The following is a 24,295-nucleotide window of genomic DNA, read 5'->3' as shown; positions in this document are numbered from 1 at the left end:
TCTGAAGGAACTCACGTGAAATTGCAGAACTACTGTCGTCTGTAACCTATCATTTAAATCCGCTTCTGTGCCAGATGACTGGAGGATAGCTAATGTGACACCAATTTTTAAAAAGGGCTCCAGAGGTGATCCCAGCAATTACAGGCCGGTAAGTCTGACTTCAGTACTGGGTAAACTGGTTGAAACTGTAGAAAAGAACAAAATTGTCAGACACAGATGAACATAATTTGCTGGAAGTGTCAACATGGTTTTTGTAAAGGGAAATCATGACTCACCAATCTGCTGCCCAGCAGGGCTGGTACAACCACTAGGCAAACTAGGCGGCCGCCTAGGGCGCCAAGTAGTTGGGGGCAGCCAAAAGCACTCTCTGGCGGAGGCGGTGTAGCAGAGGTGAGCTGGGGCAGAGGGGCGCAGGGAGGGCCGCCTGCAGCAAGTAATGGGGGTGGCGCACAGGGGAACCGCTCCCCACCCCAGCTCACCTCTGCTCCGCCTCCTCCTCTGAGCGCGCCGCCCCGCTCTGCTTCTCTCCCTCCCAGGCTTGCGTGCCAAACAACTGATTGGCGCCGCAAGCCTGGGAGGCGGGAGAAGCAACGGCGGCAGCATGTTCGGGGAGGAGGTGGAGCAGAGGTGAGCTGGGGAGGAGAGTTGCCGCACGGCTCCCTGGGCCGACGGGAGTTGCTGCATGGCTCCCTGAGGCGGGAGGGAGCGGCAGGGAGCTGCTGCAGGGGGGGCACCTCAGGGCAGAGGGGAGCCGCCACGGGGGGGGCACCTCAGGGCGGCAGGGAGCTGCCGTGGGGGGGCGCCTCAGGGCGGAGGGGGGGCGACAGGGAGCTGCCGTGGGGGGGTGCCTCAGGGCGGAGAGGGGGAGGTGGGGAGCTGCCATGGGGGGGGCGCCTCAGGGCGGAGAGGGGGCGCTTCAGGGCGGAGGGGGGGCGGCGGGGAGCTCACTGCAGGGGGGGTGCCTCAGGGCGGAGGGGGGTGCAAGGTGGAAGTTTCGCCTAGGGCGCAAAACATCCTTGCACTGGCCCTGCTGCCCAGGGGTCAGGTAGGCAGGAAACCACCCTGCCCCATTAAAGCTCAGTGTGGCAAGCACACCTAGCAGCTTCCCATTATTGTGTTTAACTGCCCAGCTGACCATGCCGGCTACACGCTGCGGATGCGCTCCTGCCTGGAGCACACAGCAGGTGCTGAATCTTCTGGGCTTGTGGGGAGAAGAGGCTGTGCAGGCACAGGTCCGTTCCAGGCGTGGAAATGACAACGCCTATGAGCAGATTGCTTGGGATGTAGGAGGAGGATGACTACAACAGGGACCAGCAGCAGTGCCATGTGAAAGCTAAGGAGATGCAGCAGGCATAACAGGCGGCCAGGGAGATTAACAATAGATCTGGTGCCAAGATTTAGACCTGCTGCTCTTACAAAAGGCTGCCATCTTAGGTGGAGATCCCACCACCACCACCCTCAATAGCACTGTGGATACTTCTGAGAAGCCAGAGTCATAGGCCCGGCTGTAAAAATGAGGAGTATGGGGGACAGGTGACCCAGGGATCCAGCTGTGCAGTGAGCCAGGACATGTTTATGATACTACTGCAATAATAAATAGTTCCAGAGGTGATCCTGGAAATTACAGGCCAGTGAGCCTGACCTCAGTACTGGGCAAACTGGTTGTAACTATAGTAAAGAACAAAATTGTCAGACACATACATAATTTGTTGGGGAAGAGTCAACATGGTTTTTGTAAGGGGAAATCATGCCTCACCATTCTACTAGAATTCTTTGAGGGGGTCAACAAGCATGTGAACAAGCCAGTGGATATAGTGTACTTAGATTTTCAGAAAGCCTTTGACAAGGTCCCTCACCAATGGCTCTTAAGTAAAGTAAGCTGTCATGGGATAAGAAGGAAGGTTCTCTCATGGATCGGTAACTGGTTAAAAGATAAGAAACAAAGGGTAGGGATAAATAGTCCGTTTTCAGAATGGAGAGAGGTAAATAGTGGTATCTCCCAGGGGTCTGTACTGGGACCAGTCCTATTCAACACATTCATAAATGATCTGGAAAAAGGGGTAAACAGTGAGGTGGCAAAGTTTGCAGATGATACAAAACTACTCAAGATAGTTAGCTCCCAGACAGACTGCAAAGAGCTACAAAATGATCTCTTAAAACTGGGTAACTGGGCAACAAAATGGCAGATGAAATTCAATGTTGATAAATGCAAATGATGGGGGTCTAAATTAGTTGTTCCAACTCAAGAAAGAGATCTTGGAGTCATTGTGGATAGTTCTCTGAAAACATCCACTCAATGTGCAGCGGCAATCAAAAAAGCTAACAGAATGTTGAGAATCATTAAGAAAGGGATAGATAAAACACAAAACATCATAATTCCTCTATATAAATCCATGGTACATCCACATCTTGAATACTGTGTGCAGATGTGGTCACCCCATCTCAAAAAAAGATATATTGAAATTAGAATGTCCAGAAAAGGGCAACAAAAATTATTAGGGGTATGGAACAGATTCCATATGAGGAGAGATTAATAAGACTGGGACTTTTTAGCTTAGAAAAGAGACAACTAAGGGAGGATATGAAATCATAACTGGTGTGGAGAAAGTAAATAAGGAAGTGTTATTTACTCCTCATAACACAGGGGCCACCAAATGAAATTAATAAGCAGGAGGTTTAAAACAACCAAAATGAAGGTTTTTTTCACACAACGCACAGTCAATCTGTGGAACTCCTTGCCAGAGGATGTTGTGAAGGCCAAGATTATAACAGGGTTCAAAAAAGAACTGGATAAATTCATGGAGGATAGGTCCATCAATGGCTATTAGCCAGGATGGGCAGGGATCGTGTCCCTAGTCTCTGTTTGCCAGAAGCTGGAAATTGGCGACAGGGGATGGATCACTTGATGATTACCTGATCTGTTCATTCCCTCTGGGGCACCTGGCATTGGCCACTGTCAGAAGACAGGATACTGGGCTAGATGGACCTTTGGTCTGATCCACTATGGCCGTTATGTTCTTGTGGCATCAGGGGTTGGCCACCACTCCTACCACTCCACCCAGGGGTATATTAAAGAAAATGACAGCTTCATACAGTGAGCTGTGAATGTCACTGTGTATGTGTACCTGAAATGGAAATGACTGTTCTTTCTCCTTAAGATCTGGTCCCTTAATTTAAGTTTTTAACTGGCTGATTCAAGTTACTGAATAAAATTCTGTTTCACAACATACGCTGGCTGGTACTGAGCAGGTCTGACCACACCCTATTTCCTGTTACTACATTCACAAACAATATTAACAGGTGCATTGACAAACACAACAATCCCTAAAAGACTAATTCCAGGCCAAACAAGTGAGGCCAGGCAGAGCATACCTACAGCAACGTGCACCACTCTACTTCACTATTAAAATGATTTTTCAAAGCCTCCCTGAGCCGCATAGCTCTGCACTGAGCTCTTCTTATAGTCCAGGTAGCTGGCTGTTCAAATTCACCAGACAGCCACTCCATCTCCACCCCAGGAGAAACTTCTTCCCCTTTGCTTCACAGATATTAGGTGGGAAACAGCAGGCAGATAGAAAAATATCCCAGTAGTTCTAAGTGAGGTCCAATATTATAAGCAAACAGTGCCAGTGACACTTCAAACAACCAAAGGCACATTCATCTGTCATTCTCCACTTGGTGAGTCTGTAGTTCACATGCTCCTTGGTGCTGTCAAGGTGGCTGGTGTACGGCTTCATGAGTCACGGGAGCAAGAGGTAGGCTGGGTCCTCCAGGATCACTACTGGCATTTCAATATTGCTGGTAGTAGTTTGCCAGTCAGTAAAAAGTATCTGTGTTTTTGGCTTTCTGAATAGCCCTGTGTTCTTAAAGATACACGTGTCATGCACCTCCCCTGATCAGCCCACATTGAGGCCAGTAAAGCATATGCAGTGATCTACCAACACTTGCATTAGCAGAGAAAGGGAAACCTTTCTGTTGACATACTCTGTGACAAGGTTGTCTAGGGGTTTGTGCCAAACTAGGGATTTGTGCCATCTGTCACCCCACTGCAGGAGTGGGGTTCCCAAACTGCAAAACCATCCACTATGCCCTGCACGTTCCCCACAGTCACTGTCCTGCAGAGCAGGAGGCGATTAATGGCTCTGCACACTTGGATACAACGGCCCCTGTGATGGATTTTCCAACTCCAAAATGATTCCCAACTGATCGATAGCAATCTGATGCCACAAGTTTCCACAGTGCAATCGCCACTTGCCTCATCTCTCACTGCAGCTTTCATTTTGGTGTCCTGCACTGGAAGGCTGGGGTGAGTTCAGCACACAGGTCCCACAATGTGGCCTTGTGCATTCAAAACTTCTGCAGCCACCGTTCATCATCCCAAACCTGTGTGATAATGCGATCCCATCAGTTAGTGCTTGTTTTTGGGGCTCAGAACCAGTACTCCACCAGCTCCAGCTGCTCCATGAACACCAAGAACAACCTTGAATTGTTCTGGTTTTTTTTTTATGTCCCACAGTAATCTGTGCTCCAAAGAATAGTCACGTTCCCCATAGCATCTCTTGCAGCTCTGCATATATGCCAGGATCGTGTGCCCTGTGCTCGCAATGCTCATGACAATAATGCTGAGCTGTGCAAGCTCCGTGCTTCTGTCCGAGATCGCAGACAGCAAGGAGGGATGCGTGCAGTTTCGTATTTTGAAAATAAGGTACAAAATATTATGGGCTGCAGATAAACTTTATGGAGAACACTATTATGGGACGTTGACCCCCATGCTCCCAGTCACCCTGTGCAACTTGTTTCAGCCCCATCAGGCATTGCAAGAACTTCCCAAAACACCCTGCATTGGAAAGTGGCGAGTTGCACACAGGGATACCTACCCACGATGCATTGCATTCTGCATCGGTACAAGTGTTCCTGATGAGGACATACACTGCCAACACAAGGAGCCAAGTGTGTGTGCGCACACAAGCGATTTAACAACCACAGTGGCTGTAGGCCAACATGACTTAGGTTGACATAATTTTGTAGTGTGGACATGGCGTGAGAGGTGGCCTCTATCCAGTACCATGGGGAAGATCAGAGCTTAGTGCCTGCAGGGCTGCCTCTGTGCTGTGATTTGATCTAAAGCTGAATTGTTGCCAGATGTCATGTCAGTGCTCTCTTGATTTTTTCCCTCCCCCAACCCTTTGGAATGTGAGACTGGAGATGGGATGGGACTTGACAATGCGCTCTACCTTGTGTTAGCTTTTTGATGATTTGATGGGCTATTATGCTTTTCAGTTAGATTGGCACTTGATTTCCATTAGCAGTAGGTACCATGTTACGTGGCTGGCTTTCACCAGTCATGAGGGCCATGAGTCTGGTTTGCAGGCAATGGCTCAAATTATAGAGCAATATTTTAAATTTATAATACAGAACTGAGAATTAAGTGGTACTATGTCTTTTATTATTTATTGCTGTTTTTCATCACATTTGTCATGCGAGCCAGCTATTTTCCCCCCATCTTCCTTGATTCTGCAAAATGGCAAATAAAAAGAAAAAAGGCAAATCTGGGGGGAGATGTTTATCAGATCTTTTATTCTGTATATTAAATAAGGATGCTTATGAATCATAAAATAAGTCAATAAAACAAAGGCAGTGGGGAGGAGGACAGCTGATGATAACTCCAATGGCTAAGGCTGGATGTATGGCATCAAGTGGTATTACTTTACAAGCCACGATTATTTCTGACTTGATTGACCCATCCGCTCATTACAGAGATTTGAGAATTAGACATGTCACAGATGACATAGTAACAGCTACATTTTATGAATGTTGTCCTAGCTTCCGCTTTCTAGACTAATGCAATAGTGTTTTATATCACAGCAAACTGTCGAAAAGGAAGTGTTCACCCTTAACTGACCATCCCAGTGTTCCATGTTGTGACTTAATGGTTTTCAGCTTTCATATATTTGTAATATTTTAAAGGTTTCTTTTTTTTTTCCTAATCCCTTTACTCCCCAGCTGCCAGCTCCCCAGGCAGCTTCTATGCCTGATGTTTCTGATACAGCATTTACTTTACTTTCCAATTTGAGTCTGCCATCTTTTCAATGGAAAAGAAGGAAAGGGTTGTGTAGCACTAAATGGTTTTATGCAATGACTTCAGATGAGTGAGTTTAAGATTTTTTAAAAGTCCTTAACAAGCAAGCTTGCTTAAAAACAAAAAATTCAAATTCACCAGGACCCTGATCCAGCAAAACACTTGACCATGTGCTTAACTTTTAAGCACATGAGCAGTCCCAGTGACATTAAAGGGATTGCACATGCTTAAGTGCTTTGCTGGCTCAGGGCGTAAATTCAATGTATTTCAATTGTTCCCAAAAATCGATGGAGAAAAATGCAAGTGTTTAAAATGTTTTGGGTATGAAATGTACAGTCGCTTTTAGAAATATTTTGTAAATATTGTCAGGTTTCAGAGTAGCAGCTGTGTTAGTCTGTATTCACAAAAAGAAAAGGAGTACTTGTGGCACCTTAGAGACTAACCAATTTATTTGAGCATAAGCTTATGCTCAAATAAATTGGTTAGTCTCTAAGGTGCCACAAGTACTCCTTTTCTTTTTGTGAATATTGTATTGCTCAACCAATGTCACTTTTCCCTTTCTTGATCTCTTCAGTCTTCTCCTTCTTAGCTGTATTTTTAATTTTTAGAAACAATAGTCTTGGGAAGTTTTCCCCTTGTGCGCCATACTAACTTTCTTCTCTTTGAGTCTTGCATAGTGTACAATCTGTAAATCTGGAACTTTAAATAAAACACAATGCCTGATGCATCTCACTTGCACCACTGTAAATCCATTGATTTTGACAGAATTACTCTTGAAGTGCAGTGGTGTGCAACGGCAAAATCAGGTTGGAAACTTACATCACTAATCACACAACTTGATGTGTTATACCTCAGTTCTATAAGTGACACGGGACAGGTGGAACCTCATTGAATTATGGGACTTGCTTAAAGTTCTGCACATTCTTAAGCATCCTACTGAATCGAGGCCTGGAACAGCTGCCACCCATGCAGACCTAGATTATGTGATAGGAGCAAGGTCCAGGGACTAAATTTTGTAAAAAGCTCATGATTTTAGATGCCTCAGTTTGGGAGATTTTTCAGAGGGCAGTTTCCCAGCACTTTCTAAAAACGAGGCCCCTTTAAGTTGTCTGAAGCTGAGGACCCTAAAACTGAGGTATCCAAAATTACTAGTCACTTTTGAAAATTCAGTCCCAGTTTCTTCTCAGAACTCCTGTGTGTCAAACCCTTATTCCAATTCCTAGAAAGCCTATCCAGCTTTCAGTCTCAGCTGAAGTGACGTGAAGTATCTGAGTTTTTTCATTTAATCAATTTTTTTTATAGCTACAGAATGTTTGTCCAAGTCATAATGCTATATCAGCACAATTTGCACGGTTTCCCAGAACCTAGCTTGCAGTGGTGGTGTCTGTAGCATGTGTTGGTCCCAGGAAATGAGACCAGGTGGGTGAAGTTGATCCAATAAAAGATATTACCTCACCCACTTTGTTTTTCCCAGGAACTAGCAGTCTGCTGTTTGTCGTGACAAACAGTATTTGGAATGAAAAGAGAGGTTGAATGAGTATAGAGGCTATCAAAACGGCTGGTTTGCTCACAGTGAATGGTAATGACGCTTGTGTAGTGTTTCTTGATAAATTCAAAATTCTAAATTACAGGACAAAATTCTCTACGCCGGGAAATAGGCACATGTTGCTGCTGAGTTAGGCACTGGCAGCAGTGACAACAGCACGCATTTAAAAAAACAAAAACAAAGTGTACTTTTGAATTTTTCCACACCCAACAAAAACTTGCCACAAAGGTGTCACAGTTTTTGACTTTGACAATATGGTCGCCATAGTATAAGCCGTGTTTTTGGTACCATGAGAACCCATCAGCCCTTGGCATCACGTGCACTGCAACATGCAACTCCGTACAGACGGCAATTATCGCTTGCAAATGTGGGCTGCACTAGGGCTTGTCTAGCTTGGCACCTTATGGCCCTGCAACTTCCTCACTCAGGGGTGTGAAAAAACACCTCCATGAGCGCTTCAAGTTTCAGCGTTGTAAAGTACCAGTATGGACAGTGCCCCAGCACTGGGAGCCGCTCTCCCAGCGCTAGGAGCCACACCTCTCGTGGAGGTGGTTTTTTTAATAGTGCTGGGAGAGCTCTCGCCCAGCATTGTGCCACGACTACACAGCCACGTTCAAGTGCTGCTGGGGCAGCGCTGCCAGTGAAAATGTGCCCTTAGAGTGCAGATGCTATACATGCCCTCTGTGGTTGTTGGTTGTGTTCGAAACGAGTGCTTCCAGGGTATTTATATGCTATGAGTTGGAATTCTTGGAATTACTCAACGAAACCTGGAATCAAAGTAATATTTATCAAAAATAATTGCCCTATAATAGAGCAGTTATATGATTGTTCTCTATAAAGCTGTTTTCTGCTCATTCTCTATTCCTCAGATGAACACAGGATAAAAATTGCAACAGCAAAAGGAACAAAATTTATAGCTACCCCGGAAATAGAAGAAAGATTGCCCATAGTGTATCCAATAAGAAGCTTCCTTAGGACCAGAAGAGCTGAGATTTAAAATAAAAAATATTGAGTAAAATTTAGGAGAACTGCAAGCCTAATGTGGGGTTTTGTTGCAGCTATCAGGGTACTGGTATATGTCCTACTGATAAACTGACTGTCCCACCACATACTTGACTTCCAAGAGTCGGTGTTGGATTACAGATTCTCATAAATCCAATATGTGGATCTCCAATTTCAGCTTCATAGTTCAGGTATGTATAGGGAGAAGTTGGCATTTCACACCTTGACTTGCTCTTTCCTGCACCTGACTTAGCTCCAGGATGTGAGGGCATGCTTTGATATCAGGGCTGGCTTTATCTTTCTTGGTTCCACTCTTGCTGCCTGTGTTCTTTCCCCCTGTGCTTTATCATTGCAAGAGAGTGGAGCCAGCCCATGGTGGATAAAAGAGAAGCTCCATGCTGCAAGGCCTTCCCTGTGAGGAGCTGAGGGTCCACAGCACCTTGCAGGAGTGGGTTCCTGGCAAAGTAAATAAGAAAGGAATGGAGAGAGAAGGGGGGAAAAGAAACAGGAGGGCTTGAAATTAACAAAGAAAAGTTCCAAAGAGGAGAAAAGTCATTGCAGAGAGACTTTGCAGAAAGAATATCCCAGCTGAAATGTAGTTCTGTCACACTCTCTTGAGAGAGAGGCCAACCCATGGGGTAAGGGAAGAGCGATTCTCTAATGTTGCCTCCACAGGGATGTTTTTGGGCACCATTTGTTTTTTGCTGTACACATTACACTTAGCTTTGGGCAGCAGTATCAGTGCTGCTGTGGCACTGTTCATTGTGGGCACTTGCTCTGGCTGACAACCGGCACTTGGGGTGTGTCCACATGGGGATAAAACACCCACTACTGGCCCACGTCAGGGTTGACTCAGGCTTATGAGGCTCAGGATCCAGGGCTGAAGAATTGCTGTGTAGTCGTTTGGGTTCAGGCTGGAGCCCGAGGCTGAACTGGAAATAGGTAGTAAATATTCTTTAGATAAAAAAGACTGTTGGTTAGCAGCTGTGAATCTTTCTGTTCTTTTTAAAGCAAAGTTCTTTCACTTTTAGTGTGACTTGAAGTTCAAGTCTTTTTTTGGTTGGGTGGTTTTTGGTATATTTATATTCTAATGAGATGAGATTTTCTTAAAGCTGCTACTACCAGTAAGTAAAGCTGCCAAAAAATGCCCTGCAGTTTCTTCTTTGAGTTGCTTTAATTAATTTGCTTAGATTACGTTTGCACTGCATTTGTGTTCAATTTTCAAAAATATTTTTGAAATGAGTACTGGAGGGAATTTTTGCAGAACCAGTGAAATTTGAATCAATGGTGAAAAATATTCATTGAAAGTGAATTTTGATTTTTGTGAACACGAAAAATTGCACTGGAAACCTGAGTTCAAGAGTTACTCTGATCCAGATGGGGAACAGGAACAATGCCACGTGATTTATTTGTCCAATCAAAGCTAACCAGAATAGTTTTAGTTTTGAAAACCAGTTACTTACAATAAGCTATTCATGGACAAGCTACAGACCAAGAATTATTTTGCAAATACTTTAAAAAAAATTCCAGAATATTGCAAAACCCACAGAACAATTCATGAAAAAAGAAGCAAAATTTATCCAAAAGTGATTGGTTAAAATTATTTCCCCAACTCCATTGTGGCATATCACTTTGTTTCTCTAAAAGAGTTGCCAGCTGGTGAAAAATGAAAATTACTGATAAAATAGGCAGGTCTCTAAAGTCTTTCGGGAGGAGCACATTTTATGTGGCCTACTGTTTAAGAGCAGCTGTCATATCATGGAAAACTTAAAAGCATTCTGATCTTAAATAATCCCTTGTGAGACTGTCCTGAGGCTAATGGAGTTACCCTGAGGATGGGATTTGCCTTCTCCTTAGAAACAAATCTGTCTGTAATTATCTCAATTATGGTGGGAGCAGGTGCACTCTTTACTTTTTTATTAATTATTAATTAATTATTATTATTATTATTATTAAACCAGCAAAATATGCCTACAAAGCAGAATTGTTGGTTCTTTGTTAATCTGCTGCTGAGTTTTGTTATAAACTCAGATCTGTGCCCAGGTTCATGTAAAGGTCTGCAGACCTTTGAAGTTCATGTGTGATGAGTTTAATTTCACACACAAGTCAGGCCAATACTAAGGGTCTTAAGGTTAACAAAAAGTGAAAGGATGTGGTTCCAAATGACTTTTGCATTATTAATCATGGTTTAATCCAGCAGTGCCTGAGGACCAGCCAAGAATGGGGACCCATTATGCTAACCATTGTACAAGCACAGTAGTAGATGATCCTTGCCCAGAAGTGCATAGTCTTGAATTCAGGGGTTCACTGGAACGTAAGACTCAAGGTGAAATTCTTTGTGAGCAAACCCACACAGATTGGAATCCAGGGGAAAACCACTAAGCTTTGTACAGCCCTAGCAATAAACCTCCACATGTGACAACATAACATCACTTACTTGCTGTGGAGATGGTTACAAATGGAAGATTATCGGCCTCAGTTGAAAAGCGAGCATCAAGAGCGACTGAACTCAGAGTTAAGTAAAAGCCCTATTTTTATGCCAGTAGACCTGGTGAGCCATGGTAGTGGGGAGGGAGGGGAATGCATACACACAAACACTAATCCTTCCTCTGCAGGGGACAATGAGACAAATTGTGTTTAAATTCAGGGCTGGTACATAACTTTCCCACCCACACATGTTGAATCACAGTAGCTATTTGGGCTAGCTATGGCTAAGTGAGCAAAGAGACATTACAGACAAATCTGTGTATTGAGTATCATCAGCCCTCAGGTGTGGAATGAGGCAGGCATATAGATTTTCAGCACAACACTGCCAGAAGTGTTACTGAAAATCTACCATGGGGATTATACAATATATCTATAATGAACAAGGTCTTTGTGTAGCAACTTTCACATAGATGTATCACAAACTGGATTAATCTTGTACCAGCACGTACAAATAGATATGGTGTCAGTATCTAATAGAAACTGAAGCTTTGAGCCAAACTGTTGTTTACCACAGTGTAAATCTAGAGCAACTCCAGTGACTTCAACAAAGATTACTAAAAACTACACCACGTGACTCATATGACTAGATTGGCTCCTAGTGCTTGCACACACAGCTGTGAGACCTGCTAACACTTCCCAAGTTGAACCCTGATTTCTCCACTTCTGATCTTTTTAAAGTAAAAGTTACACAAATCCATCCTGTACCATATAGGAAGCATGTATAGAAGTGATAAAGGAAGGGTTAAGAGGGGTTTGAGGAGGAATAATTGGGTATACTGACACTTGAAGACGTGGGAGTACAATTGGGCTGTTTTATTTGTGGAAAGTTTTAGGTTTTCAGTAGGAGACATGCTGCAGTATGCTGAGCACAATGCAGAGGCAAGAGGCTACCCCACAAATGCCTGTTGCCTCCCATCGGTCCCCTAAGACAGTGGTTCTCAACCAGGGGTACATCAACTTATCTAGATATTTGTCTAGTTTTACAACAGGCTACATAAAAAGCGCTAGCAAAGGCAGTACAAATTATAATTTCATATGGACAGTGACTTGTTTATACTGCTCTATATACCATACACTGAAATGTAAGAACAATATCTATATTCCAAACAATTTATTTTATAATTATATGGTAAAAATGAGAAAGTCAGCAATTTTTCATTAATAGTGTGCTGTGACACTTTTTTGTGTTTTTAGGTCTGATTTTATAAGCATGTAGTTTTTAAGTGAGGTGAAACTTGGAGCTACGCAAGACAAATCAGACTCCTGAACGAGGTACAGTAGTCTGGAAAGGTTGAGGGCCACTGCCCTAAGATACAAGTAGATCTTGAAAGATCTGTGGTGGATTTGGCACCTCTGATTTAAGCCCCACCTTGCTTGGAAACTTTGCAAGTTTATTCACAATATTAGTTATTCCTGTGTGGGGAGGATGGGACTTTAACTGTGGCCATAAGCATAGAGTAATGGTAAACAGCAAGCAATCCAGATTCTCAGAGGCAAGGCAATGGATTAGAACCAAGATACCGTTGACTGCTTGAGTATGTTTGTACACCTTTCCTAAGTGTAAGTGAAATTTTTGAAATGTAGGCTCCTGACAAATCAGTTTGGGAAGTTGGGGGGTGTGAATCTTGCTCTACATTTCCCCACACTGACTAATTGCAACTGCCAGTTCTGCATTGCTGGAGAGACTGGAAATTGTAACTCAAACCATGAGTTTCCTAATCTTGGGGGTTGGGGTTTTTTTACGCAAATGATTTCCTTGTGCATGTGATTTTTGCTAAAGAGCAGTGTGGCTAGGTGTATGACAGATTGCATGTGTACTACAGTGGGGGAGGGAAGGGAAGTTAAATTGGCATTTTCCTCATGGTTTCATTTAAAGTCACACTTCTCTCTGAACATTGTTTACCTATTATAGTTACAAGTAAGACCTAAAATGACTAGAATTGAAAGATTGGTGTTCGTGTGTATTTTGTACATTTGATGGAACTATGTATATTGTCAGTTTCCCTGTGTAGTCAGCTAGTTAGCCTTACAACCTGTTTGTGTAGAACTTTTACACAGCAACAGGGGAGAGAGAAACAACTTTTAAAAAGATAGGAAATATGATTGCAGAACCATAAAGTGATGAGGTGTCAGAGCAGAACCGGAAATTGTTTAATGCAGTTTTAAAACTGCATTAAACGACAAGTTATTTGAGGGACACTATCAATCTGAAGTTAAAGACCTATTCTAAAACGGGTATAATTAGCATTGCCTCTGTATGGTGAATTCCTTCAGTCTAAAACATAAAAGCAGTTAAACATCTTATAGAGAAAATTGGGCATCCTGGCACCTTGAATATACAAAGCTCTGTCAGCCTAGAGCAGGAGTTCTCACAAGAAATTTTTGGTGGTCTTAGAGTGCGGCCACCAACTATTGCTGGTGGCTGCTCTGACAATTTTTCCTAAAATACTCAATTAAGTTTAGGAAAAACAAATAAATATTCATCTATACATGTCATTGTAATTTATGGAGGTTTTTTCACAGACTCAATAATAAAAATAATGTACAGTTTTCTCTGTTCTTTACTGGACCTAAACAGAGAGAAACAAATAATGTGTTTTGCATGTTCTTTTCCCTTTTTGTTGTTGTTTCTTTTGGGGTTTTTTTGGTTGCTTATTTTTTTAAGACTTGCTAGCTAGTAAGTCTGTGTGAAAAGTGATATTTGTATTTTGTTAATATCACTTTTCACAGCAGAAGACTTCCTAGCTGGCAGGGAGGTAGTGAAAAGTGATATTAACAAACATACAAATATCATTTTGCACAACAGACTTACTCAGCCCTGGCAAGCTGGGGGACAAATTAAGCCCTGGATGGGAAGGTGGGCAGGGAGGTTGGGCAGGGAGCTCGGGGCCAGGGGTGATGGGGGCGGCAGGGGGGAGAGTCCGGGGACTGGAGTCCTGCAGCTGCACAGCCCTGTGAGTCTGGGGCTGGAGGATGTAGTGGGGACCAGGGGCCATGTGTGGGGGTGGTGAGCTTGGGGCCAGCAGTCACTGCCACATGGCTGGGGGCCGTGGCTGGATTGCGTGGGCCCATGGGTGGAGTCCAAAACCCTGCAGCTGGAGGTCAGGGCACATGGCCGGGGGGAGGGGGGAGCCTGGGAACAGGGCTCAAAGCCCATGGCCAGGGGATGTAGCCCGCCACCACATGGCTGGAGCCTGCCATCCACCATCCCAGGTCTGAAGCCCAAGCACCACCACCTGCCTGCTCCTCCCAACCCCTACTGGCAGGCCTGGGAGGGGCCACTGCTTTGCTCCCTTCCCCCCATCAACACCCAGGAAGCTGTGGCCACATGAAAAGTCCTGGTGGCTGCATGCGGCCATGGTGGCCGCATTTGAGAAACGATGGCCTAGAGGACTGTTATGCTTGTGTTTTAAACTAGGACTTTATTATAGTCCTGCTGATGCATCCTTTAAATACTCCTTGTGGCACACACACTTTGCCAGGCCCATAGCAATACACACCAATGCTCCTATACACAGGAACCAGTGTAGTCTCTAGTTCCATAGCTGTGAAAGTCACACTTTGCCACAGTATTATGCACAACAGCTCTGCTTTCATTTAAAAAGAAAATTATGTGACTAACCCTCACTGTTTTAGAGAACCTTGAAAGTGAGAACTGAGTGTAAGCTGATGCCTGAGTTTGTAGACAGCATGAGACAATAGTTGAGAGGCATGATCTGCTCCATGCACCTTAGTGGGTTATTGACTTTGGAATTGAAACATAATGACCAATGAATGGCACATTGGAAATAGAATCTGTGTGGACACATACAGTGAATTGAATATTCAGGTAAGAGTGGGGCTACTATAGTGATTGAATTCATTTGCATATTTAAATAAACCTGAATTTTTGTACTTGAAGATGGTATAGAATTTTCCGTCAGAGTGCCACCAGATGCAAGCACCTTGCTGCAAAGAATATGGGGTCTTTAATATACACCTTGGATTCATGGTTCGTGTGCCTATTGCTCACAGAGGGAGAAGAGGAAACATTGCGAAGTTGTAAATACTGAGAAATGTTAACTTAATCCCAGGAAGCGAAAGCAGTGATCAATACAGCTGTAGTAATAAAACAAATGTTTCCAGTCAATACAGATTGTTTTCTCAGCTGCTAAAGGAAAAACCTTCCACTATATCACTTCATTAAGTTGTGCCTCAGTAATTCTGCCTTATCTACAAAATGCACAGTGGTAGCATCAACAATCAATATTGTTGCAAAGACATGTTTCTCCGTAAGTGCTTTCATGGCTAGCCAGGCATAGTTTTTACATTAGCTAAAATGGGGTGCAGAGGGAAAATTGTGGCACTTGATTTGAAAAGGGGGAAAAAAAAGATGATTGAGCATTATTGCAACCTCATTTCTCCTTTCCATTGCTAGAAATACTATTTCATCATGATGGTGCTGTTTGCTCTTCAGGAATAGACATTGCCTGTGTTATAGCCTAGTTATCTAAATTATAGAGCATGCCAACCTTATTGCTTTTCCACTGTCTATTTCAAGCCTTGGGAAAAAGCCAAAGCACATACTGTAAACGCTAGCTGGGCGCTTGATTGTGCCTTTTGCGCCCTAAGTGTGCTGCGAGGGCATGGAGCAGGCCATATGGCAGCTGCTGTCCTCGGAAGAAATTCTGACTGAGTCCTTTGTGGGTGTCTCTCAGGTAGTGCAGGCGGGTGCAGCAACTATACCCACGGCCCAGGTGCAGAATGTGCTGCCCACTGAGGAGCTGAAACCTTGTTTTCACCCCACCTCTCCCTGGCTGCTTTTAAGCGTCTCACATCTGTTGGGACAACAGAAAGGGCCAGGGCCCCTGCACAGATGAATGGGAGGAGGAAGAAGAAGAGGCCGCTCCATGCATCTGTGTACAGGTTGGACACAATCTGGCCCTAAGCCAATAGAGCTGTTTCAGTATTAGCCATTATCTACTCCATGAGCCGGATCTTCAGATGGTGGAAATTAGCATAACCCCATTGCAGTCAGTGGAGCAACTGATTTACACCAGCCAAGGATCAGGCCCTATATGTAGATTTTACTGCCCTCTTAGTCCTTTCTCCACCCCTCCCCTTTCTTCTTAGGTGGAATACTTGTAGGGCTTCTGTCTTGTGGAGGTTATTTTCATTGGCAGAGGAGGGGGGCATTTTTAGCAATTTAATGTTTATCAAGATGTCCCAAAACTGGGGGGAGGGTTGGGGCTTTCTCTTTGTATATAACTAATGACTAGTGTCTACATTAAAATACATTACTTATTACAAGAATGTATACCGTAATGAATAATCTGGGTAATGTTCCTTAGTGCACTTTAATGTAATACTGTTTGAAACTGCACTACATTAAAGTGCACTAGGGAACCATTAGTGTGCATCAGCAGGGCCTACGCAGACGAACTAATGCACAACATTAGTGCACTTTAGCAATTACACCTTGTAGTCTGCATTGGTGCTCTGTGTAGGGAAGCTCTTAGATAAAAGTAACCATTTCTGGTTTTCTGTTTATTGGATAAACAGCAATTTTTAATTTTTGTTTTATTTGTGTCAGGGGTGTTATTGGTGTGCATTGGTTAAAATAAAAAATCAGAAGTCCTACATATTTGATAAAGCAGATCCAGGTTCATTCTTTTCCCTTACTCTTGTTAACTAGTCTGACAGCAGCTAAAAGACTATTTGAACATATGAACTATTTGCATAACAGTATTGAAACTGGGTTAAAAAACTAAGCCAAATAAGGCAAAAGCAATTGTGAGAAGTTCCTGGATGACAAGTGCAACCCTAATGTTAAAAATGTCCATGTTATTGGTTTAATCGGGAGGAAAAAAGATGAATCACTTATTCATCATGATGAATCACGAATATTTATTTGTAAAAGAGCCCATGTGTATTATGGGCTTGAATCAGCAAGGCATCAAATCCAGCAGGAGCCAAAGGCACTCAGCACCTTGCAGCATTGATCCCCACACGTTGTATGTTCACTGTGTGTTCCACCATACTGCTCTGTGCAAGGACCTGAACAAGACAGAGGGGAGAGAAAGCACTCCACATCTTATAGTGTATTTGAGAGACAAGAAGCTTCAAGTCCTCCCTGAGCCAAGCAGGGGAACCTTCAGGTTTGTCAGTGAGGCGGTTGCATAATTTGGAAAGAATAAGATTAATCATAACTAAGAGGAGGCTGAAAATCTGTACAGCGCTAAGCACAATGGGGTTCAGTGCCCAGGAGCTCTACTCCTGGACCAAAAACAATACAAATGATAACTAAAAATAATATTTCCCTCTTTTTTTTTTTAAGGTACAGATAATGAATATGTAAGAACTACCTGTGTTTGGGAGATGCTTCCCTCTTCCTCAGCCATCTGATCAATTGTGGTGGTAAATTGTTACCAAACTAATTACCACATTTTGGAATTGACAGGTACCCTCAGAGAGAAGAGATCTGGATAGACTGTGACAAGCTCATACTAACACAATACCTCACCCAGACAGTAAGGTCCACTTTCAGCAATAAGGAAGGGGGCCAGAATGGGGGGAAGTGACTCTGCCAACCTGCAGGAATCTGCACAGACCATCCTTGACTTCTGGATGGAGCCCCAGAACATCCTGCTGTAGACTGTGTGAACTCCACCAGGCAAGTAAAATGTTTTTCCTTCACAAATGTTACAATATATCTAGGCTAAATGTGGAAAGCAGATGCTTCCTCAGTATGGGTCCAATCCTGCAATATGCTGAGCACTTTCAATGGGAGAGGAGGGTCCTCAGTACTCCACAGGATGGGACCTATGGCAATATTACTGCTGTTCTCCTGGTAGGACTAGAGATGCTAGGGACCAGATAGTTATGCACCCAAACCCTCTGAGTGAGGAACTGCAAGTCTTCTAAGAAAGAAGACCCACCTGGGCCTTCCTCCCTCATCCAACTAAAAAGAGTGCAAAGGTTGGGAAAGGGTAAAGCTACTGGCCAAGCGCACATGAAGGGCAGTGGTACCCAATCTATCTGCAGTTAACTGCCCTCAGCACAAATGGCCAGACTTCTCAAGGATTGGTCATTTGCACCATCCACACACCATTGTAAAGATTATTGGGAGGAGGAGGATGCAGGGGGATCTGTCTGCATGCAGCACCCTAGCCCAATAAAAAGGCTGCTCAAAGGATGGGCTGGAACTGGGGCAAAGGGCTCCAAGAAGCCACTTCTGGCAGCAAGGTCACCTGCAGCCGAACCTCCCCCCACTTCCCTATAAATCCTCATGGGAAGGGAATTCATGTACTCCTATTTAGTAGAGGGGAAAATGCAACGTTTTGAAAAAATAACCTCAGACCCTGAATGGCCAGCTGCCTCTTAAAAAAAAATTATTCAAAGCCAATAGTGTAATATAATTGTGTGTTTACTGAATTGGTGTATTGTACATACGTGTTTAGGATTAATTATTTTGTAAATGTTGAATACTTGGTTTTTGAGGGGAGGCATAAAATGCGGAGTTATTTTATGTGTAAATATGTACACTTAGATCAAGACTGGGCAAAAGCCAAGTACTTAGAACTGGTTTCAGGAGTCAGGGTTAGGGAATCATCCCACCCCTACTGGCTTGTGTTGTGACAAAATGTGTCATCTCAGACATGTAATAAGAAAGCCCACATACTGCTTCTGATAACTAGTCACCCTCAGGCTTTCTAAACAGATGGGAGCACTAAACACCAAAATGCTTGCGCTGCTTACAGGCTGGCAAATGGCCCAATGCCGCTACTAACAGAAGGAGTAGTGTTATTCCTTAGTTATTTACAAATTGAAATTCTTCTGGAAAGAATTACTTCAATACGTAGGACATGATCCCAGTGCTTTGGCAGAATGCATTAGTTAACATGAGCTGTAGATCTCAGGGATTAGAATGGATCATATTAGGTTAAAGTGTGGTGCTGTCTAATGGATTGTGACCTTCTAGCTCTAATGGAAAGTTTTTATTTGCACCCATTGTAAATATCTTAGTTTATATGTCAAGGTTAGTCTTTGCATGAATGAAATGGTAGGCCATTCATCTTCAACTGTATCATGAAGACAGTCTTAACCTGGATATACAGCTATTACAGTGCAAGCATGGCAATTAGACTGATGGTAATTCCAGCCTAAACGCCTGTTTATACCATGTTGGGCTCAAGTTTCTCCTCCTAAAAGTGAATTATTTTGGAAGTCTGCAAGTTATGGGCAGGGGAGAGGGGGAAAGCATCACTTTTAACCCATTAAAATACAATTAAGAATTTTTCCCCCCTTTGGATAATTTCACAACAACTCGGGGTATGAGTGCATAGCACTCGGAACGTGACTGCCGCTTGAGTTGAACTATCTGAGTTTAGCTTTAATCTTGCTAGCTCAGTTCCTGGAGCAGTGAAGTTGTGGCACATCAGCCTAACCTACCCCTACTCAGGATTCTGGGTGGGCTTGTACAGTCCCTGCTGAAGCCTGCGCTGCCAGGGGTTCACTGCCCTGAGACCTAAGCTAGGTCAATGAAAACTTGCTTGGGTATGTCTACTTCAGCTGCAGTCACACCACATGATTGCAGAATAGACATACCCTCTGTTTATAAGATTTCCAACATGGCATATCTAAATATTCTTGCAAAATTAGTGTCTTTGCAACATTTAAAGGAATGTAATTTTGAAATGCTGTAAAAAACTATGGGCTTATGGGGCACAGCAGTACTAGCTTGGTTGTTTCATTTCAAGAAACACAGCATGATTCTGCATTCACAGAACAGAGCCTTCTTATTCATCAGACAGCTAGTTCACAACCCTCCTAAAGGCTATAGAACTTTTACTTGCCTCCCCTCCCCAGTCCAAAGGTAATTAGGATCCATGAGCAGAGCATTGCTGCTTAGAAATGATCTTTTTGCCACAAAGTAAAAGCTCTTTTGACTCTCTGGGAGCCCACTACCGCACAAATCCAAATTCATGTATAGTTATAATGACTACCCAAGTGTCTCTAGAAGAATTTTAGGTAGCATCTCTCTGTGGCAAGCACTTTCCCCACTTCGCCAATAGAGGGAGTAGAGTGCTCTTTCCACTCTGGATGTGATTTTAATTGCACCCTAGCCAGGGAATTGAGGAGGGCATAGGAACATCAACTCTGCTCTCTCCGTTGCCTGTATATAAAGGGCATCTTGCATACAGGATCTCACAGCATATATGGAAGTAAAACTACATGCTTCATGTGCACATGTATAGGTGGAGAAAAAAAGTGCAATTCCTTTAAATTATGTTAATGTATTATGGTCCGGACACTCAACTTGTAATATAAAAAACAGCGAACCAAAAGCAAGTTGGTGTGAGGCTGAGATAAACTTTGCTTTAAAATAAGCAATTTACTGTCCCTTGCAATCAAGAACAATTGCAAGGTATATTTGTCAGGCTCTCTGTGCTCCAGTATAATCACAAATTGCTTCCATGTGGAGGAATCTCTGAGACTTTCTCATGCTCCTGGTTTAGCAGGAGCTAGGAGCATCACAGAAGTTATACTTGCAGCTCCTGCAGCAGGTACATCATCAATATCACATAACAAGGCATGGGGCACTATGAGCAGCTACCAATTCTGGACAGTGCTAGAAAGGGCTGTGAAGAGCTTGATACAGAGATATTTAAAGACTTGCTGAAAACCATGAGTCACAAGCGGAGCTGGGCTTTGAGTTTGTGCCACTTAGCCCCATGATCTGTCCACTGCCTTGCTAACAGCTGTGCCCAATTATGTATTGCAGAGAATAAAACCTCAAGGAAAATGGTTAGCCTAGCCTCAAAACATCTCAAGTGGGAGTTGACACTTAAATTCACACACACCCCTCCGCTGCAGAGTACAAAGCTTTACAACCTTTAAAACAAGAGTCAGTAGCACATATCAAAATATACAAAGTAAATATCCTTAAATCACACTAAGTAGTTCTCAAGCAGGCAAAGTAATAAAAATGCTATCTGTACACTTATCAATGGAAATATTTTTCATCAGTTTGTGTATGGTGAGGATTAAAAATTTAATCCTTCCAAGCCTATGTCTAACCCTAAAAAAGCTTAATCTCATAAATTTACACAAAGTACCCTTTTTACTTCTCAATGTTTATCAGAGACTTGGGAATAATTTTTATCCTTTCTTTAAAAAAAAAACAGAAAACCACCCCTCCCTTAGTCACCTTTGACTTGTGGACTTTAATACAAGATTACTCTCTTTTGAAGAAATATCTTGTGTGTAGTGAAGATAAATCTTAATACTTGTAGAAAAGAAGCATTTTTTGTAAATGTCTACATGAAGCAGCCCCCCCAAAAAACTTTACTTTTCCAACATAGGTAGACCAATATGCTGTCAAGGTTATGAACTCAGATTCTTTCAAGTAATCAGCTTTCATCAACTGAATCAGTAGTGACATCCAGTGGCTACACAGCTGAACTATCAAATTGTTTCTGTAGACCAGATGTTTCCAATCTGAGGTCCACAAATCTTTTGTTGGTTACAAGATGCTGGCTCTCTTCCTTGTTTCCGGTTGAGAGAACACAGACCAGGTTGCAGGTGGTGGGTTAGAATGAAATGAGGAGCAAGAGGAAACTGCTATGAATACTTTCCCCCAAAAGACTAAGGCTCAAATTTTTAAAGCAGGTGAAGCTTTGCCCAGCTCACTCTCACAGCACCCCCTGAGTTATGAGCCTAAATTTCATTTTCAAAGGGGATTTAAGTGCGTAAGAGTCTAAATCCCATTGACCAGGGGCATTTAGACTCCTTTTGAAAATGAAATTTAGGCTCCTGCATCACTGAGGTGTTGCAACACTGAGTGCAGCAATGCCTAAATATCTTTAAAAATCAGCTTCTTATTGACTTAATCATCTAATTCTACACAAAACACTTTCTTAATATTACTTTTCCATGGGACCAATTGCTGTAGTCACCACAGGGAAGTTACATGATTACTAGCAGTAGGAGAGGCGATCCAGAACTGTGAATGGAAGGAAAATGTCCACAAGATAATCTCTGTACTAAGATATGGTCTGTGCTATGACGATGTTTCACACTGCTTGCCTATGTACATAAATACATTCTCGAAAATAAAAACCGTCAAAGAGAAGCTGTCAAATCTAAGATATAGATACCACCTTAATCTATGGCCCTTAAGAGAAATCCAGTGAAGCGTTGCAAACAGGAGGTTTATACTGCTTTTTTAAAAAACTGGTTTCTAAAAGCTATGCACCATGGCTAAAATCCTAGCCCCACTCAAGTCAATGGCAAAACTCCCATTCAGTGGGATTTTCACCATGCCCCGACCTGGCAAGCTGTACCCTCATGGACCCCACCTGTATGGAATAGCTTACAGAGACACCTGACAATAGAGAAGGACTTACTATGACATTATGGGTATGTCTGCACTAAGTTTTAAAGCCCAGGTCTACGGACTCAGGATCATGGTATGGCATTAAAAACAGCAGTGTAGAAGTTGCTGCTTGGGCTCTGACCGCCCGCGCTGCCCCCCAGCATACTCCAGGCTTCAGAGCCCGAGCCCAAGCCCAATGACTATCCAGCTGTTTTTAGCACCATAACACGAACCCAAGCATCTTTCATGTTTTCCTTAGTTTAATTTATAAATCCCACAACAAAGCACTGTGTGCTGGATAATAGTGCAATAAAAAATATTCAGACACCATTAGAATAAAAGCCACCCTTAAAAAATTTCACCTGAGGAAAACAAGGAGAGGAGGGAAGGGTTACAAATATTCAGCCTTCAGTGGTAACTCTGAAAAAACTGGTGTGGGTGTACAGACAGACAAGTGGTAGAGCTGGGTGCAACTTTTTAACCAAAGATCTTTCAGCAAAGACATGCAGATGTGTGGTGACTGCAACATTTAGCAAGCAAGTCAAATTTGCTGAATTGTTCTGGTCAAAACCCCTTCCCCCAAAATAATTCTGAAAAAAAAAATAATCAAAATGGTTCCATGATTTCTTTAAAAAAATTCCTTCAATTTTATTTAAAAATAAAAACCCTTTGAGAGCTGGAAAGCTAAGGGATACATTTAGGCTTGGTCTGCACTACAGACTTATGTTGGTATAGATAAGTCGCTAGAAAATCCATACCCTGAGCAACCCTGTTATACTGACCAAACTCCAGGTGTAGACAGCACTACGTCAACATAAGGGCTTCTCTCATCGACATAGCTACTGCATTTTGGGGAGGTGGAGTCCTACATCAATGGGAGCAGCTCTCCCGTTGGTACCAGTAGTTCATGGGTGGCATGTAATGGAGGCTAGGGAAGGCTGAGCCTCCCCAAACCTCACACTGCTGGGGGGGGTGGGGCAATGGCAGATTACTGTAGGCCCCTGGGGCCTGTATCCAGGGGCCCTAGAAAAATCTTTCCCCTGCTTCACAGCCCCAGGGCTGGAGGAGCTCTCGCTCCCCACTGTGGCTTCTAGACTCAGGACTGTGACAGGGAAGAAGGAGCATGTGGGGGGCAAGGCCATGGGGGAAGAGACAGAGGGGGGCAGGACCACAGGGAAGGGGCCGTGGGTGGAAGGAGCGGCATCGGGGAGAGTTTGTGCCATGGTCCTTGCTGGGACCAAGAGCTTGACCCTGGCTGGGGCCAAGGTCTCAGTCCCCCGCACCATGGCCCTGAACGAGCTCTCAGCCCCACCCTTCCGCCCTGGCTGGGGCCACAGGGGGGCTTAGAGCAGCGAGTGGGGGTGGGATCTTGGCCAGAAGAAGCGGGGCAGGGGAAGCTTCACCCGCCACCCCGGGTAGCATCTTCACTATCTGCTACACTTCACGAACTTCACTAACTACTGCAGCCCTCTATGTGTAGACAAGCCCTTAGTGTGACCTGAACTGATTTGATGGGTTTTTTTGGAACTGCCAGCACACTGACAAATTAGTTATTTGAACAGCTTTAATGTGGGGAGAGGAGTAAGTTCTTTAGATGTTTTTAGAAGTGGGAAGCTGAGGCAGGCTTCGTGGTAGAGTGAGCTCACACACAAGGGCTCACCACACTAAAGACACTATCACCTCCCGGCCACAGACAGAATGGGGAGAGCTCCAAAGAGTGGGTCATGTCTCTTCAGAGCTGTTGATGAGGCTCAAAGGGAAGGTCTCAAACACACAAACACTCACACACAGCAAGAGTAAAAATAATTCAGGCAGAAGTCCAGCA

At 43.6% G+C, this 24,295-nt stretch overlaps 1 long non-coding RNA gene across 1 annotated transcript in view; it reads left to right on the top strand.

Annotated features, from left to right (window-relative positions):
- LOC140905027 (uncharacterized) overlaps positions 1-17,882 on the top strand; it is a 79,701-nt gene extending 61,819 nt beyond the window's left edge. Inside the window, exon 3 of the long non-coding RNA XR_012156714.2 lies at positions 17,554-17,882. This is a non-coding gene — a long non-coding RNA (uncharacterized LOC140905027). The remainder of the gene's footprint in view (positions 1-17,553) is intronic.
- The last annotated feature ends 6,413 nt before the right edge of the window (positions 17,883-24,295 follow it).

The sequence above is a fragment of the Lepidochelys kempii genome, chromosome 1 (assembly GCF_965140285.1).
Source record: "Lepidochelys kempii isolate rLepKem1 chromosome 1, rLepKem1.hap1, whole genome shotgun sequence".
In the NCBI taxonomy this organism is placed as follows: Eukaryota; Metazoa; Chordata; order Testudines; family Cheloniidae; genus Lepidochelys; species Lepidochelys kempii.
Note: the sequence above shows the minus strand (reverse complement) of the source record. Positions and strands in the feature narration are given on the sequence as shown.